This window comes from Halichoeres trimaculatus, unplaced genomic scaffold (genome assembly GCF_033239565.1).
Source record: "Halichoeres trimaculatus isolate MK-OKI-2021-1 unplaced genomic scaffold, fHalTri1.1 fHalTri1_scaffold_11, whole genome shotgun sequence".
Classification (NCBI taxonomy): Eukaryota; Metazoa; Chordata; class Actinopteri; order Labriformes; family Labridae; genus Halichoeres; species Halichoeres trimaculatus.
In genome coordinates this window covers 32500800-32515269 of record NW_027437189.1, presented here as the reverse complement: position 1 = coordinate 32515269, position 14470 = coordinate 32500800, and the positions used below count along the sequence as shown (strand labels likewise).

The 14470-nt window shown below is 39.8% G+C and overlaps 1 protein-coding gene across 2 annotated transcripts in view; it reads right to left on the bottom strand.

The window, feature by feature from the left end:
- LOC141799254 (helicase ARIP4-like) overlaps window positions 1-14470 on the bottom strand; it is a 118118-nt gene that overhangs the window by 79748 nt on the left and 23900 nt on the right. For both annotated transcript variants that reach the window (XM_074681450.1, XM_074681449.1), the window contains one exon: window positions 8455-8600. The gene's annotated coding sequence lies outside the window, so the exon portion shown is untranslated. The remainder of the gene's footprint in view (window positions 1-8454; window positions 8601-14470) is intronic.

Genomic DNA, 14470 nt, shown 5'->3' with positions numbered 1-14470 from the left:
TCCGTTTACTGACACAAAAACACATGCGGGCACACACACACACACACACACACACACACACACACACACACAGAAAGAGAAAGAGAAAGGCAAGCACACTCTGTGTAGCACACAGTTGGAAATAAGTAATGTCAGATTATTCTCTTATTTTTTTAATGTGTCTCAAATACTCATTCAGTTTTTTTTTATGTGTGATCTTCAGCGTTTTCCCCTTTCTTTTATTTTCTGTTGCAGTTTTCACTATTCTACCTAATAAATCTAATCCAGCTCAAATTTTGAAAGCAGACTGGATCTCAAAAATACATTTTGAACACAGAGCACAGACGTGCTGTTAGCTGTGCCTGAAGCTTCAGTGTCATATTAATGCAGAATGCTTTGCCTGCATTAACTTAAAATGTAAAAGTATTCGCAAATTCCTTGTTGCATTTTTTAGAGCAAAATAAATCCTGGTGCTCTTTTAGCAGACAGGAATTCGAACGCTACAGCAGGGACATGAAGCCTTTTCAAGAGCCTTTTGTAAGACAGGGGAGGGACAAACAAAGATCATGACCTGTAGATGAAAGACAGAGCTGCAGAGCAGATGGACAGAAAGGAAACATGCAGCAGAGAGGAGGAGTGAGGGATCGAGAGCTTTCTGAAGTTGCTGGGATGCTTTTAAAGCTCCATTTCTCAACAGCATGAAAATTACACTGGCAAACAATCCTGAACTGAAACCACACAGATCTGCTTTGCCTTTTATCACCAGCTGTGGTTTGATAAAAGCAAAGCATGTTTCTCTTGTTTTCCAGAATTAAAACTCTACAGTGGACAACAGGAATCATGTTAATGTCACAGTTCAAAGAGCGCTGAGAAGTGCATGAAAATATCATTTCCTGTGTCATCCCAAAAAGAAGGATCAGAGAAACATTTAGAAACATGGAGTTTTGATTAAGACATTCAAAATGATTTTTTTTCTTAAAAATAAATCCACCAGGAGTTTTTCCCTGACTGATATCTGTCATATATAAATATCTTGAGTCAGAAAGGTGTTGAGAAATATGCACTGAGTCTGGGATAAGCCCAGACAACCAGTAGCATCATATCAAGGTTAGCAACTGATCAGCTGCCAGCTAGCCTTGTGTAACATTACTCAGCACATTACACAACATGCAGCTCAGGCCAAGTCGACTTATTGGTCAGACAGGACAGTTTTACATACCTCATAAATCCAACCCAGTTAGATTTGATGGGCTTGTATCTGGGCTGAAAATCAGTAAGTGAGGACCTGATAGCTATTTTTTTCTCCTATGTTCTGGTTTCTCAAAATACCAGATGTTTACATAACCAAAGAAACCAGTGAAATGGATTTCAGACATGTTTCTGTTATAAAAGCGTAATCAGTGGTGGCAGTATTGTGTAACTGTAGTTCATAGCGCTGATAGCAGAAAGTTAAAGATCAAAGTAATCATCACGCTTTCATTTTATTTCACTGATTTTCAACAGAGTGAGACTGAACATCTCTTCTCTTCCTGTAAAAACCTCCTGAAATCAACTCAAGGACTGTGTGAAGCACTCTCTGCAGCTCAGATCCTCATCGAGACAAAAGTGTTTCTAATTCTGGGTTAGGGAGGAACTCTTTTTGTGGTGACACAGCTGAGACCAACTGCTTCTACATTCTGAATCAGTGCTATTTACTTTAATGGTTACATGTTTCCAAAATTCTGTCCATAAATTTCATCTGTTGTGCAGCATCTGACCACTAGATGGGGCTGTAGCTCTGGTTAAAGGCTACTGCCATAACACTAAAGTGCTACCCAGATTTAAACAAACACAGTAGACGGATGATACTTCATTCAATGTCCTAATTAGTGGTCTAGCAGGGTCTTAAGAACCCTTAAGTGACAAAAGAGACCCCCTGAAAGCCTCAATTGCAAAATTTTGGGGGTTGTTGTTGTCTGACTGTAGGGATAAGTATTAATAAAATTTTATTGATAACAATGCCCTTATCAATTCTGCTTATCGTTCCTTTTCTCTGTACAAAACGTGGCACAGCTATTCTGGATCAGCAACATTTAATTGAGTTCATAAGTGAATAAATATGAAATTGGTTTCTGGATCTGGATATCTCTGGACATAAATAAATAGAAATAAGTACAATTTGCACGTCACCTGATGTACTGTTTTGTTATCTATTATATAGTGTCTTGAAACAGTTGTTTAAGTTGTTTGGAACCTTGCCATAGTTATGAAGCCAGCCATTAGCCTGCTCGTAAGTTTTCTTTCATCTCCCTGAAAGTATTTTGACTCAGTATTAGAGAGTAACTGAAATGTTTCTGTGATGAAAGTCAAATTCTATTTTGAAGCCAAAGTTATACTGATGTATGATTACTGCTAGCATATCAATGCAATTTCCAGTATATGTTAGCATCAAGCTAGCACTATTTTGTTTGTATCGTTTTTGGTAAATAAGGAGATTTATACCATGTTGGATGTACTGAATAGGAGTCATAAACATTTCTTTGTGAGTTCAGTTCTTCAGTAAAACTTCAAGCTAAAAACCGTGAATCAGAGGGTTTTTTTGGGAAACGTTATCTAACTGCTAAGCTAAGATAGCTGAGGCAGACAAGTCAACACAAGGTCTGGCAGCTCTGGCGTAGTGAAAAGAAATAATAAAGGAATAGTCAAGCATGAAATCTAACAGAGTTGATTGATTGAAACATTTCTAATCGGTTCTCAACAGGAACCAGTTTTCAGTTCCCATCCTTCTTTGGCTGCGCGAGTGTCCTGTTTGGTCACAGAGAAGAGTTGTTCCTTTGTCCTGTAACTGTCTGCATGGTCCCGCATTCACAATTCTCCTCTGCTCTCTGTACAACAAGCAGCAAAGTTCCACCCTGATGCATACACGGACACACTAACTGTCTAGCTAAAGTGGCATATGACACCCAACAAGAGCGATGGTTAGAGCGAGGCATATTGTGGTTATTTTTAGAGGTCACTGTCCCTGTGGTGGTCCTGAAGTGGCCTCACATAATTTACAGTTTAAAATAAACCCTATTTTTCATTTTTTTGATTATCTCAACTTGGCCAGCCCTCTTGAGGCCTGCTGGGGGCAGAGCTACAGGCAGACCTCGGTGTTTGAGGTTCACCCCCCCCTCAAAGGTGTAATGGACCAGTTCAACACAGGACGAAAATTGGAATAAGAATTTTTTAGCAAGTCTGTGAGAATTTAGATCAAATGTTGTCAAACTTACTTACTAAATAACATAATTGAACAGGTCCATCAGAGATGACAGCTTGTCCATCATTCTCCAGTTCAGTCTCCAACTCCACAGGGTCCAGGACTGGGCTTCTTCAGCAGTCTGTTCAGTCTCTGTCTCCTGGATCCTGTCTGCTCACAGCAGGTGAAGCTCTTCCAATGTAGCGTTGGTGTCTGATGTTAGCTCTGTTAGCCATGTCAGTGAATAGCATGATGCTACTCTGTCCTCTGGTATTCCCTCTGGTGCTGGGTTAGCACAGCTAGCTTGTCCATTGGAGATAGATCTTACATTCCCCATAACCATGGATGGAGGGATAGGTCGATGTTGACTCATCTAAGCTCACAGCCCAGTACCATCATGTCGTCCTCACCTCAGCTTGTAGGGAACATCCAGCCTAACACTGGTTAGCATTGGCATGCTTCAGGTTGCTAACAGCTGTTCTTGTGTATCAACAATGCGGCCATGGTTACTTGTAGGATCTCTCGACAAATACAGGAACAAAAAAAGATAAAAACACCACTGCAAATGCTGGTTTTATGCCAAAAGCCAGGGTCCAATGGGATCATTTGCTGCGTCATGTTGAATTATTGTTCACGATGTCATCTCATTTCTGAGTGTCTGGACCCCATCCAGCAAATTCAGACAGGTTGGAAAATAAAAGTGGACAGATCTCTTTTTCAAAGCTTTTCATTGAAAAGCTTTTGGTCTGAGTTACAGATACCGACACCATGCCAGAGACACGTGCTGTTGTAGTTTGTAGAAAAGGTGTACGAACCAAATATCAAAGTTAAACAGCAGGACTCACTTCACCTGATATTTGTTGTGCCCAGAGCAGTCGTGTGCATGTTTTATGAACAGGCTTTGGAGGCAAACGAAAGGTCAGTATTTTCAGATCTGTCAGGTGCTCTAATAATTTTGGCCACCACTGTATTAAAATGTCAGCCAGTGACGGACTATTATGGGATTTACTCTCTGCCACGAGACAACCCTTCAGCTGCTGAAATGAGTTTTTGGTGTGCTGCTCAAGGACACATTAGGAGGGTGTGTTCCTAATCCTGTTCAGTTTCTGGATTTGGTTCCTCAAAGAAACCCAGAGCATTAAAAGCTGCTGCACTTATTAACACAGACTCTCCTCTCCTCGGACGTGAAAGCGCTCAGTACAGCGGGAACTTGCACATACAGCAGTTGGATCAGTGACATTCTTATGTAACGTTACATGCCAGGAAAGTGTTGGCAGCAGGATCTGGCTGAGAGGTCTTGCTGTTTGTGTGGATATTACTTAAGTGTGTGAACATACTGTTTGTGCATTTACATCTTGGGCTGCAAGTCCAGGGGTAACTCTGTGCAAGTGTTAAAAAAACAAAACAAAAAAAAAAGCTGTCATGAAGAAGAAGCTCACTGGTGCAAAAGCAGCTTTTACTAAAGCAGTGAAATCAGTTATTTTTTTTTTTTTTTTATCTTATACGGTGTTGTTGATATGTTTGACCTGACTTTACTTCCTCCACAAAAAGGGAGCTTTTTTTTCAAAAACAAAGTAATCTCATTCACCTCACACAATGTTCAACTCTTCTACATGAAGCTCCTGCAGATACCGGACACTATAGCTTGTTCTTTTTTCCCTACATAACTCAGGAGTCACATTCATCCAGAAACCACCTGATCCATTGCCATGGAGCTTTATGTAACTTTATACAGCAGGGGAAAGCAGGCCAAACTCTTCTGCTCATGTCGTTCCTTCAGGCTGTAAAATAACAGTTACATAAGGTACAGTATACGTCGGCCACTCTGAGCTGTTCCCTGCCAGTCCAGTATGTAGGTCAGACTTCTTACCTGGCACAACCTCATAATTAAAACCTCATATATCTTGCAAATATCAAAACATTCCCATGCACCACGTCTACAATAACATAAAGAAGCCACTGTTCAACTTTTGCAAAATGAAATCAAAACTGAGGGATGCTGAAGCATTTGAAGCTGATATGTTACATGTTATATCAGCAGCACAGTCAGAACTGGTCTATCAGAGTCCTTTTAATACCCCATTTCCTGTTCCTCTTTAAAAAAAAAATGGTGTTATATAATCTCAAAGTTACAGACCGATTTACAACTTCAGGAGCGAGTATACAAATCTGACACAGTTCTAAAAATATATATAAAACTACAGAAAGGTAATACTCATTGCAAAGCTGCTGCAGTGGATTTTAGCATGCTGACCTAAGCAGTTTCTCAGAAAAACAAATTACAAGTCAGCACTACACTGATCTGACAGTCTAACAACTCAATGGCACAACAACATAAAAAACTTGGTTATCTCAAACAAAAGAGAGCACCTCACTTTTCTTCATATCACTCTCTGTATCGCCCAGTCCGTCCTCTGCTGCTTTTCCCATCACCTGATCACGGCTGCTTTCTCTGTAAAACCAGGTTTTTGCTTCAGCCTCCAACAACTAATCACTCCCGTTACATGACAACATTTCACCCTACAATGCAAAACGCTGAGAGACTGAAAAAGCTATAGTAAGCATGCCAGGACTGTAGATGGCGCTAAAACTGTCTTGCCCAGAAGCTGCTGTTATTAGATCTCCACTGAAGTAGAGTTGAGCTGATCATCTGGGCTGTGTCCCAATTCAGGGGCTGCAGCTCGTAGGCTGTAGCCTTGGGAGGACCCGGCCTTCGTAGCCTGTGTAGACCGCAAAGGCTGAACTGAATTGAGACAGTCTGGTCTACGAAGCATTTCCTGTTTCCTCAATGTCACACAGCGCCGCCCTCACCTTTCAGGCTTACATTACTTTTCAAACCCTCGTAAACCAAAACCTCACATATAAAAGAAGATAATTTTTACTATTTTTTTTACTTTGCGTCATTATTATTATTATTATTATTATTATTATTATTATTATTATTATTATTATTATTGTTATTATTATTTTCTTAATTGACAGAGTATAGAGCCACCGTTTACATGGGAGTAAGGCAACAACATACATTTTCAACATTTGAACAAGTGCTGGGGGGGGTGACAGATTTAAAAAAAAGGATAAAATACAAGCTGCTGAAATGGTTTAATTTTTTTTAAATTCCCTGTAAAAAAAAAAAAACACCAAGTAAGTTTTTTTTTCCCCAGAGAATTTACATTTATGATAATATTATTATTTAATGAAAAGATTTATAAAGAATTTTTATTCCTTAGCATGATGAGACACAGGGAACACTGCTCTAACTTTAGGGACTTTTTGCTTTATGTTAAGTCGTTTTTGTCCGACACAGCACTCTAACACCCCCGACATTGTTTAAGAGTTATTGTCGAGAGGAGCAGTCGCAGTGCTAATACGCCATACCTCATGTCAGTGTACTTGTGCTCATGCAAAATGTACCATGCTGATCCAAGCCTTTTCGAAGCGTGCCAAACATAGACTGTAAAAAAAAAAAAATGGACGTAATCAGCTTGGCTCGGCTTGAAATGGGGTCGCCACACAAACTGCTCCCCCTGGTGGCTGGCTGCAGTGTAGATCAAAAACTCCATCTCTCCAGTCATTCCAGATGGGCTGTTGTTAAACTCTAAAAAACTAATACACCTTGTAGAGATTGTTGTGGTGATTTGAAGATATCATTTGGCTGCCTTATATTGTAAGTTCTTTTTTTTTTCTGAAGTTTCATTTTCATTTGTCATAAGAGGTTAGAGACAAGATTTTACCTCGCGTTTAAAGATGATTGACAGCCGCTGTTCTTGTGTATTTTTTTTCGGGATTGTTAAATATGTTGGGAGGTAGAGTCAAGAAGAGATTGGACTCGTAAAAGAAAAATGTAATCATTATCTGTCATCTGGCTCCACTCAGATTCTCCCAGAATCCCTCACAGTCTCTACTGCACAGACTCTGGCTGCACAACTGCTTCAATGGCTGCGCCTGTGATGCCTCAATGTGACGTTTCAATGTGGTCTCATCATCAAAGACATTTCACATAAACTGTCTTTTTTAAGATTCAGACTCCACAGACTGAAGTGAAAATCTTCTTAACAAGAATGTGGGCATTAAGATCCAATGCTGTCGCCCCCCCTCCATGCCACCAGAACTACCACACAGACACGAATTACTGATGTGTTTAATACTGACGGCTCATAATGCTAACATGGGGAGAGACCATAGAGTGTATAAAACATGGACATGGCCTCCGTGACGTCACCCCCCTGTTCCTGACACTTGAAAGGAAGCCAATCCACGGACGAAGCCACATTTGATATGTCGCTAGCTGTAAGTTTCAATTCGAGCAGCTACAGGGGGGCAGTCATGTGACCTGAGCTGTGTCTCTGATTTGACAATCGAACGATCCTAATAACATCAAAACCGCTGAGTTAAAAAAAAAATCAACTCACTGTACAGTGTGTGCTGATAGTGAAATTAGCATTTCAGACCCAAGCTGTTATCTGAACCAGGCTATAGATAGCTTTTTAATGATGTAACAGTCTGTTTTTATGGCTGAATGTGTACGTGACTTTTGGTCACTCTGCAGCCAGCCTCAAGCAGATTCTCAACGCACAGCAACTTTTAACACTTCTGCATAGACTTCATTTTTACTGACCGAATGTTGCCCTTTGGAAAAGATGTAGCAGGAAGACACTTTCCAAAACCAAACTGGTGTCTAGTTTTAACAGGTGACCGTGCAACTTCCTCCAGAATGGGTCTGGGTTTAAATCAGAATAGCTCCTTGTTAAGATGTCAAAACTTCAATTATGTAATTAATGTGTAATTATAAACAGAGGCATTTAAAATAACTCCTGTTTTAAACAACTGTTGAAACTCTGATAACCAGAGGCACACACGCTGTCATCAGCTGATAAAGTCACTTTTTGAACTGAAACATCAGCTTGCATATCACTATCTTTGAGCGCCTGCCACATCTGTGTGGACTGAGAGTATTTTTAAGCTGCCAGACTTATAGTTGGTCGGCTGCAGTCTCCACTTAAAGCAGAGCACGCTGACATGTTGATTTTACTGAAAAGAAACGTGTCATCAGTTTGGGGACCACCACATGAGGAGTTTGCTGAGCGCTGGCAACAACACACGAAAGTTTCACAGTCTTCAAATGTGGATGGAGGTCTTAATGTTATCATGGAGGTCAATAATTGGTAGTTTTTCTTTTCACTGATCAGGGTTTTTATGATAACCTTTATGAGGATATTTGTGGATATTTATATTCATGTGGATATTTGTTTTCTTACCTTCAGACTAGTCGGCGAACTGGGGTTAAAATTCTGCTCTACCAATGTGGAAATCAGTTTGCCAGGCAGTCTCTTCCTGATGCTGTATCCTCACAGGGCTATATGTGAGGAGCTCCTGAGATTGCCTGATGACTGATGGTTCAAATCTGTAAGAGAGAAGAGACTTTAAAATATTTCTATATTATAATATAGACCCCATGTCAGTTCACACCTGAGCAAAATCTTAAAACCAGATGAAAAAATTCAGGAATCCATGTTTTGCTCTGTTGGATCTGAAGAAGGTTTAAAGTAGAGTTTCAAAATGCAAAGAAGAAGAAATGAGACTGAGACAAAAAAAGGGGAAAAGCAATTTATTGAAAACAACAATTTATGTGAAACAGTTAGTTCATCAGCAGGCTGTTAGTGTAGCCGACTGCAGCCCAATAACCATCAGACGATCTGAGACCCCGTTTACACAACAACGTTTCATCTGAAAATGCTAAAACGCGGTGAAAAAAAATCTGCGTTTACACGGAAATACTGATGGACTGAAAATGCTGTAGTAAGCCTGCCAGGCCTGTAGGTGGTGCTATAACTGTCTTGTCCAGAAGCGGCTTTTGAGAGATCTCCACCGAAGAGTTGAGCCGGTCATCTAGTGTGTTGTAAGTGCAAAAGTGGAGCAACAGATGCACATTTTGTTATAGACAGTCAGCAGATTGAGCAGCACAAGCACAACACAGTAGTTCGTGACAATTGTTCCGGTAGTACTGTTGTCCTGTTGTATGTGCGCGCGAGGCGGAGTGTGACGTCAGCGTTTCCAGTGCAAACACCAGCTAACTGTTTACACAGCAACAGTGTTGGGAGCATTTTCAGAAAAATCCCACTATGGAGGCCGTTTTCAAAAGTTTGCGTTTTAGGTCGGCTGAAACGCTGTTTCCGTGTAAACGCAAGGCTGAAACGCAACAAAACTTTTGCGTTTCACCCTCAAACCATTGTCGTGTAAACACCCCTTGAGAGAGACAAGCTTTAAGAACAAAACATATCTTCAAAGACCTTCTCTCCACACTCGCTGTCTGGACTTTTTTAGAGAGCTGCAAACATGGGACACTGAAAGGTGAAGAAAGTTTGATTCTCTGAGGAGAAAAAACTGAACCTTGACGTCCTGATGGCTTCAACGTTACTGACATGACCAGGAGATCCCACTGGAGATGTTTTCACGGCGGCACAGTGGAGGGGGCGCCATCATGATCTGGGGCTTTTTCCTTCAATGGACCAATGGAGCTTCAGGTTGGTCAGGGGTGTCAAACGGCGGCTGGCTCTGTGGAGATGTTGCAGGGGGCCTCCTTAATGACTGAGGGCCCTGGTCTGTGTGGTAATGACTGGGTTTTTCAACAGGACAACGCTGCAGGTCACAATGTCCGCCTGACAAAGGACTTCTTCCAGAGGAATCAGCTCACTCTTTGGACCATCCTGATGTTCCCCTGATCTAAATCACTCTGACAACATTTGGGGATGGATGGAGACGTTTACAGGAATGGACATCAGGTCCAGACAGTGGATGATCCTCCATGAAGACATCTACACCACTTGGAGCAACAGTCACACAGACTCCTGGAAAAAACTTGCACGAAGCATGCTGAAACAAATTTTTGAAGATAACAAGAACAGTGGAGCTGTTTTTTTAAAACTTTTATTTCTATTTGAGGGGGTTTTCTGTTTTTTTTTCTTTTTTTTGGGTGTGGTCTAAATCTTTTAATCAGCTGATAAACAGACTATTTCACTTCAAATGTTGTTTGTAATGAATAACCTACTTTTTTTATCTTACTATTATTTTTTCTTTTTTCATTTTGAAGCTCTACTTAGAACCTTCTTAAAATCCAACTGAGCAAAATGTAAACTTGTACGGTACAAGTACGGTACCAAAACTTGTGTGCCTTCTTGTACTGGCTAATGGCATGATTAGGGTAGCATTAGCATCTTCTCAGCCTATGGGAGACTTTAAAAGGCAGCAAATGTTTTGTGTTAATTTTCAGAAAGTTTGTCTCATCAGTATAAAAGTGATCACACACCATCAACAATGTAACAAATGTTCTGTTTTGTTTTTCTTGGTTTTTTTTCCCTTTTTTATCTATTTGTTTATTTTTGTGTTTTCATTTGTTTCTTTTTCTTTCTTTTTTTTCATTTGTTTCTTTTTCTGGTGACGCTCTCCTCGTTTCCCTCTTTGTATTACTCTCACATGTTCGAAATAAAGCATTCATTCATTCACTCATTCATTCATTCATTCATTTATTTATCCATTCATTCATTCTAGCTGTTCACACAGGAAGTAAAACCATTTTCTGAACATGTTACTTCATATCATGAACATAAAGACAAACATTATGACGTGAAGTTCAACATTTTTTTTAATGTGAAACTATTTAAAGCACAAAGAAAAACCATGGAAACAGGATGCTGATGAGAGGCCGACGTGAAATGCTCAGAGAGGGGATATAGAGTAGGAAGGCAAATGGACACAAGGCCAGGGTGATCTGAGGAGAGAGGGGGGTTTGAACATACAGGGGGAGGGGAACAGTTTGATCTGTCTGGTGTCCTGAAAAACATCCCAGTGACTCAAAGGGGGGAGGGGTGGAGATAACCTAAATTTGTCTAACAAACAAATATAGGACAACATGAAGCCTAATCTCCTCCTGAAACAACCTCCCTGTGTGAGAAGAGGTTCGATGTCAGCACGAGCTGATTTTTCAAAGTTAAACCTTCATTTCTCTAAATGTAAATCTGGATTTAATGTAAAACAACAGGAAAAGGCAATATTTGCATGTCATCATTGCTATTTCCTCTATCAGACTGATGTCCCATTCATTGACCAATGCCTGCTCCATGAAAAACAGTTAAAGAAATTCTGATAATACTGTGCAAAATCACATCTTTAGATTAAAGTCTGAGGACGTTGTGGAAATGACGCTGAGCCTATGCAGTGATTTCCACCACAGAGTCATATTTGTTTCACAACCATCCAGTATCAGATGAAACGGTTACAGTACATAGATTTCTCCAGAGTCTCTGAATGATTCTTGATGATTAATTCTAAAAATATTTGCAACTTTCTACTAAAAAACATGTCATCTGATGTTGCTGGATTGTTTTATTTCATATTGCATCTACTGTTTTTACAAACCATCATATTTTGTTTCCATAAACATTTTATATAATGCTCAAACTCTGATGGAACTGGGGTTGTACTTTTGTAACTTCTGCAATGATTTCAAATTTTAACACATCTACAAGAATTTTTTCTCTTCATCCTTTTCTTTTTTTTTTTTATTAAATGAGGAACATAACCGTGACGGCGGCTTAGCTCAATTCTTAGAAAAGAAGCCCCCATGAACAGTTTTTTGTTTGTTTTTTGGTATTGACTCCCTGTACCGGTGGTGTCATGTGCTTGTTAGATAGCAAAACACGATAAAGATAAAATTTATAATAAGAATGAGAATGACCATCAAAATAAAAAAATAAATAAAAAAGACACAGTGGTTGAGTGACGTGAGGACTGAACTCACTTTCATTTTTTCCAGCTCAAACCCACTCTTACATTTAGAGAGCACTAGATGTTCCCTGTTCCATGGATTTAATGGACAGATTACCTTCAAATGAGCATCCATAGACACTGTGTTCTTACGCATTGAAAACCTCTGAGGGGGAGAAAGAGTGACGGGGGAAGAGGGAGACTGGGGGGGGGTTACAAAGAAATAAAAAGAAGTGATAAAGGAGGAGGGCAGTGTGAAGACAGCTGCTTGCATAAGCTGCCTTACATAAGATCTGGCTAATAATGCCACTGTTGAGCTGACAAGAAAAAAAAAAGTTATACAAGATGTATGCCAAGATGCACACACACACACACACGCACACACACACACACACACTGTACAAGGCCCCACACACACACAGTCTAATTTCACCACTTCCCCCTACCTCCCTGCAGAGGAGAGGAGGTCGAATTTTCTTATTCCACTTTGAGCACAGTTTGTACCTGAGCTCTGGGAGAGAAGACTTTAATACTTCCTCAGCATCACCTGAACATCATCTCTGTCTCATTGGTTTGACGGATGTAGGACCAGACTAAAATCCCTGGTTCCTAAAACTGGTTTCAAAGCAGTTCTCAGAGGGACAGATAGAGGCACCAGAGTCCACTGGCATACATCCACAAAAAACACACATACACACACACACACACACCTTTAACACTAGGTAGGGACGTCAGCAGTATCGAACAGTTTGTACCATGGCCTCATTATAAACTCTGCAGGAGCTCAGAGCAGATTTAAATAAAGGAGGAGAAACATAAAAGGAGAAAGTGAAGGTGGAACTTCACTAAAAAAAGAAAAAACTATTCTGAATTGTTCAAGTTCAAGAAAATCTATGAATGTTTTTTTCTAAAAAAAATAAAATAAAAAAAAGCATCAAATATATTTTGACATCATTTTGTAGAAGTAGGAAAAAGAAAACCCAGAACCCTGTCCCTTTTTCTATTTGAGCAATAAATAAATAAAAATGTCACCTAGAAATTGCACAAAGGTAGAAATAAACAAATAATGTAAAAGGACCCAGAAGTCACATATAGTGTCTGCATCATTGAAATAAAACAGTCAGTGGCCTCCTCAGATCTGTTGATGATCCACTTCACGGACGTCAACTAAGCTTCACTGTCCAGCTCCAAAACACAGGTCACCCGCAGCATTATTAAAACCACCAACGCTGCGATTTATGGCTCTGAAAAATGGATCTTGTATAACACCATCCTTTCATATTGGACTTGCTTACACACTCAGAAGATCCGCATTACTGCCCCTCTCTTGTGTAACAGACTTACACAATACCGGAGCCTGTCAATGGGGGTGGGCAGGGAGGGGGGAGTGGGGTTAACCCATTGACTCAGCTTTCTTTCATTCAAAGTAAACATGAGAAAAACGCTGTTAAAAGGAAGAAAAAACTACATTTGAGGCATCGTCTTGAAGTCTCTGTGGTCTTCATTATCAGAGGCGATGCTGCAAGCATTGAAACTCCTGTGTGGGTATTTATTTGGCAGAGCTGAAGGAAAGTTTGGTCGGTCTGATTCTGACTGAGGAAGTTTAAAATCATGTTTGCAAAGTATCTGACCTCTTGACTTCACATCCTACATATTAGGAGAAAGAGCTAATTGCCTAAATATCTTAAATTATTTTCACCAACTTTTTAAATTTATTTAAATCATATTGGCGGCTCATCCAAAATGTTATAACACTACATTACATAACATTCATTATCAGACATTAAAGAGGGGATATTATGTCCTTCCATATTTTAATCATGGATATACAGTAACAATGTTTGATGTTCAGACTTAAAATGCAAATTTTCAAACCATTACATCCGAGGGGTGGGCCTCAAAAATCAAGGTCTGCCCTTAATCACCCCCACAAACTGACCAATCAGAGGGAAGGGGGTTTTTGGAATATGGAGCCTTAAAGAAACAGCGGCAAGAACAATGCATTCGGGGTTGAAATAGGGGTTTTTAAAGACCAGTGTAAGAAAAACTAGGATTTTTAATGGCTATAATCATGTAATGCCCAATACCCCCTCTTTAAGTGTTTTTAAACTTCAAGGCCTTGATGTGATCAGTATCTGAGGGGTTTTGTTGTTCTTTTTTATTTATTTTTTTGCAGAATACAACAAAAAGTGTTTGGAAAAACATGTTCATTTTGGTGTCAACAGTCAAATGGAAACATATTAGTAACTGGAACAAGCTGAAATGTTAAAATCAGTGTTTTGAAAAAAAATGAAACAGATCTTATTTTTTTCTGTCAACAGACTTTTTTTTTCCCCCAAATGTGGTCAAAGTTAATGGTTTATTGCTCATCGAGTTAAAGTGAAAATTAAGTTACTCTTAGATTAAACCTTGATCACATGTTTTAAACTCCAATCAGCATCACCAGTTCACCTCTGCCTGTTGACACTGTGGCAAAAATGTTTCTTCTGTCTCAGGGGGCCGTACAAGACA